We start from the raw sequence: 5,463 nt of genomic DNA, 5'->3' as shown, positions 1-5,463 counted from the left end.
TTTTTTTTTATTTCACACTTTTTCTTAATTTTAAATTTGATTGCAAATATTTACATTGAAACACATGAAGTAGATTTATTTAAACCTAGTAGAGATTAGAAAAAAGTTAAAATTTGAAATGGAAACTGCCAAAATTCCTTTTATAGTTATAAAATGTTTCAAATTACACAGATTTTTTTCAAGTCTAGATCTATTTGATAGTTAATAAAAGTGGTTTAAAAAATATAACAAGTTCAAAATAAAACTTCCTTTTTATATGTTTATAACCTAAATTAATTAGCATTGGCCAAATTTGAAAACTCTAAAAAATTTCATTAAAAACTAGTATTTTTAAGATTAACAGCTTGAAGATTCTTGGAGCAGCCAAACATTGATATTTTAATAAAGAACAAATAAAAATGATATTAAACTTATATAAATGTATAATAAAAACAAGTTTAATGTTACTGCAAAATAGTTAATACATATAAATTATTCATCAGGATAATAAATATTACATTAGATTGTATAGATATAAGTGATCTAAGAATTTAATAAATATAAATATAAATTAAAGAAACATATGTGTGTGTAAAACAATTATAATCTTTAATTTAAAAATATAATTTTACCAATCCAAAGTAAAACTAATCCAACATTACACATGCACAAATGAATGTCTATATTTCAATGTTTAATTACTACATCTGTTATTTACCATGCTAAATTAAAAAATCTTGAAGCTTAAGAAACAGTGTAATCAGAGCTATAAAACAAGGATGTGCCTATGAAGCAGAGACAACTAAATAGGTAAGCAATTTCTAAAGCCATTAGACGATAAAAGGAACAAAGGGAATATGAACACTCAATAGGGTGCAATAATAAGTAAAAACGCAATGTTGAACAGTAGATGAGGCAAATATGTGAACAAATGATGAATTACAGAAGTTGACCAATGGGCCAAACAGAATAAGGACAGTAAGGAACAAGACAGTAATAACAAATAAAAAATGGTGGAAGGTAAGACATAGATGTATCATTATTTTATCTGCACTGATTTCTTAAATTAAATTTATTTAACTAAGCCACAAACAACACGCTTTCAGTTGTGTTCATTAAAAAAAAAAAAAAAATATTTTTTCATACTGAGTTTCAAAATACTGGATAAATACCCCGATATTCTGGGAACTGGAATAGCTTTGAATAATACCACCAAAGAATATTTTATATTTCTTTGACTGAAAATATACAAATATAACTATACATCTCAGGATAAATCCCTGAGACATATCTGGTAGGTTCAGTTTATCACTTTCATAAAAATTTATTCACTATCCAGCCTTGCTTAACTGTTTCAATCATTGTTATTAAGTAACATCTGGGTTATATAGTTTATACCTTTATATTTCTATCTTTTATAACCCAGGTTTAAGTTCCAGCAGTAATTTATTTTATGTTTTATCATCCATGGATCAAATTTATGGCCAGAAGAACCTACTTCAGCATGTCCAGCCCCTGCCCCTGTAAAAGGGAAAGAGTCAACACTTCAAGGAGTTGAAAGGGAGAGCTAACGGCTGAGTTTGATACTGGCCAAATTTACTCAAGGTTCAACTAATGGCCAAGATTCAGCACACTCTTATCCAATTATAAGGGCTATCCAATTATTAATTTAGTTAATAATTGAATGCTTATAAACAAATCCTTTATCAAAACTCATATCAACAATCCTCCATGACCTGCAGTGGTACAGGTTTATATCACCATGCTCATCATTGGTCTTATTGTTTCTTTAACATATTTTAAATCCCTAAATACCTTAACTTTTTAGTATATTTAAAAGTACACTAGTCTCCTGTACAAAACAAAACAACTTTGTTGACTAGAATTGAAATAAGATAAATAATCTCATACAATGTGTACTTTTTCAAATAATTTCAGATTTTTTGTTTAAAAATCCTGAAGTATGCACTTACTGGTTGTTTATATATGAATAATGAAGCCTACAGTTTATAAACAGTATACTGATACAGTCACACTTCACAAAAATATAAGAAAAAAAAAACAATTTTATGCAACTTATAATTTGAATTAAAAGTTATACTTTAAACAAAACCATCTTATATTTGTTGTTTAGATTCATTTATAAAATATTCTATATTTATTAAAATAATTATATTGTTATTGCTATCATTATTGAACAATTTTTTTTTTTACCTAAAATCATTTTTAGAATGAAAATATGGGGATAATCATATATTTTTAAATTCCACAAAATGAGCTTTGGATGAGTTTATTTTCATATAATTCATTTCCAGCATTTTGGTTATTTCTACAGCTTTATATCTATATCTCGGAAGTATAGTATACTATGTCCAATTTTTACCATTTTAGCATTATTACTAGTGTTTCACTGAGTAATAGATGTTAAAGGGTACCGGGTAATTATATAGCTTAAACTTTACAAGATACTGGGTAATAAGATTGTTCAAACATTGAGTTCCTGATACCCAGTAATATTTTCCTGCAAAATGAAAATCAAATAACTATGTACTTCATTATTCCATAAATATTTAATGATAAAACATGAATCATATTAGCAGTGCTGTAAATAAGGGGAGGAGCAAAGGGCCTAAGGCAGCAGAATTTAGGGAGCAGCAAATTATTTCTACAAGTATTTTTTTTTGTTTTTGTTTGGTTGATTATCTGTTTTCGTCCTAATTCAGTCAATAAAATGACTTCAAATTAAGAGATGATGATGTTTATTTCAAAATTGATTTCCTAAAATACTGTTAACATTTATTAGAGGAGGGAGAGAAGGGATTAAAGAAGGAATGGTAAAATTAAGCTTACCCCCGGGTAAAATTCTTAGTTCCGGTCCTGCAAGTTAGTATTAATAAATTAGAAAAATATTCAAGAGTATCAAAAATTTTTGAGTACAACAAAAAGTATTTAGAACATAATCATTTTTTAAAAAAATAATATTCGGTATTATGACATAAATTACTAGTTAACTATGGAAATTTACCAACATATTCCCACCCTGACATATTAGTTGCCACGGAGAAGCTTCAAGAAGTCACTGGAATCGAATTAGTCAATGGGCAAAAGAAAACAAGCTTAAGTTAAATGCAGAGAAGACTAAGGCAATTACAACCTTATTCCTAAACAACAATCCAATACAATTCTATCTATATGTTAAAAACCTTGGTGTTACTATAGACCAAACTCTCTCTTGGAAAAACCACATCTGCAATATTTCCCGTCGTACCTTCTCCACCCTGAAGCGTTTAAATTATCTTTGTCACCTACTTCCTTTTGAAACCCGTAGGATCCTGATTACTTACTTAATATTTCCCCACTTTGAGATTATTGCTCGTTTATGGGGGTGTCTCAGGGGATTCGAGGTTCCCAGGGACGCCTCTGCCACCTGATTTAATGAAGAGTTGAAGTGGCTTTACCCCTCCTACCGTAAATATTTTCTTGCTTCCTTCCTCTACCAAGTTATTCAATCCCGCCATTCATCGTACATCTCTGATATCCTTCAATTTAAATCTTCAATGCATTCCCGCAATATCAGCTCACGGCCTTCAGACTTACATATAACTGTCCATCGAACCATAGCCTTTGGTTGATCTTTCCTCATCTGTTTCTCTTCCCTATGGAATTCTATTCCCAACTTTATTCGTAGTTCTAATACCCTTCCAATCTTCAAATCCTGTATCTTCGACCACCTTCTGTCCACCCAATAACAAGAAGAAGAATAATTGAAAGTTTCAATAAGGTTTGTATATTTTCTGTATTTAATGTTTCAGATTTTCATTTATACTTGTAAATGTGTATATTAGCAGAAATTGTACCTTTTCATTTATTATTTTTAGTTCAATTGTATTTGATTTTTTATCATTTTTTTTCTTTTTAGTTATTATCAGAAGTGTTAGTTATTTTATGTTTTATGATATGACATGTGGTTTTATTTTATTTGTTCTATTCTTATTTTATATATTCTGTTAATTATCTTTGTTCATTTTTATCTTTTCAAATTCATTGTTTTATTACAATTTATGGCGTTTTATAATTTCATTTTTATTTTGTACTTTACTCTGAGGCTCTAAAGCCTAATTTTGATGCCCCTAATCAATTACTAATTATTACATAAGTTTAGCCTAACCCAAGAAAACATTACAAAATTGAGTACCAGGTAATGACTGATCATCCAGAGCAGCACTAATTATTTTTTTGTTTCTTATGGAGGTATAGATAACTGTGTCCTAGAATAATTGCAAGTGTAGTTTCATTACTTTTTTACTAATATTTCTTTAAACAGTTATTACAAGATTTATATGTGTTTATAACAGAGATCCCCTATATTGTACAGGTGTATACCGTATTTACTTTTAATCTATATTACCATACTCATCACAGGTTTTCCTATTGGTGATATAGTTTGTTTTATCTAGTAATTATTTCAAGACATAATTCTTCAATTACATCCATTAATGTAACAGTATGTAATTTCACAGTATCTACATCTTTCACTAAAACACAAAAGAATTGTTGTAGCCCAATATAAAGGGTATTAATCCACTACAGTTAAACATTTTCTGGTATAGATTATCTTTCTGATTATATGATAAATGTGATAGATTATCCTAAAACTTTCCAGTGATGTTTACCAACAAGTATTGTAAATTTCTCCCACATGCATTTTAAGTGAATCGATAAATTTATTATAAATTAAATTCTACCAAAATATCAAATTTCTTATGATTAAAAAAACCATAAGCCACCTTGTTGTATGAACAATTTTTAAACAGCATGAATGTATTTTACTTATTCATTTAATATCACCCAGAAATATGGAATTTTCAAAAATCCTGGAAAATGTTTTTCTTATGAAAATCTAAATTTCTCTACAATCGCTGAAGATTTCTCAACTTTTGTTACCGTTTTTGGAATCTATGATGAATATTGAGGTTGGGAGGTTTGAATAAACATTGGATACCTACAACAATAGAAGTACCTATTATTATTACACCAAGTTTTTTTTTTTTTTATGTTTGGTACAGAAGCACTACAGCCAATAAGGCCTAATACGTGCATATGATTATATGGGCACAACAGGCCTTATACCAAGTGTTACTTTTTTAATAGTTATGTCATCTAGTACCAAGATTTTTTTTCCCAAAAATTAATTTTGAAGTGGGTTATTTGTCGAAACACTATTTTATTGGTTTGAAATGGTTTTAATTGCTTGTCGAACAATGTTACTGTTTATTTATTTTTTAATTTCTTTTTTTATGTAGTGAAGGTGGTGCAGTATAGTGTTTAATTCAGCTGGAAATTTTAAACCAGAAAATTTTAAGCATAATGATTTACAACTCGATCTGGGCTTCCTCATAAAATCGGTTGACAATCATGTGTCATATCAGCAAACAGATCCCTGCATAAATTCCCTTGAATAGATTTTTTTTTCTTAATATATAA

Source organism: Halyomorpha halys, unplaced genomic scaffold (assembly GCF_000696795.3).
Source record: "Halyomorpha halys isolate HHAL.00 unplaced genomic scaffold, Hhal_1.1 Scaffold2663.1, whole genome shotgun sequence".
In the NCBI taxonomy this organism is placed as follows: Eukaryota; Metazoa; Arthropoda; class Insecta; order Hemiptera; family Pentatomidae; genus Halyomorpha; species Halyomorpha halys.
This window is presented reverse-complemented; position numbering follows the sequence as displayed.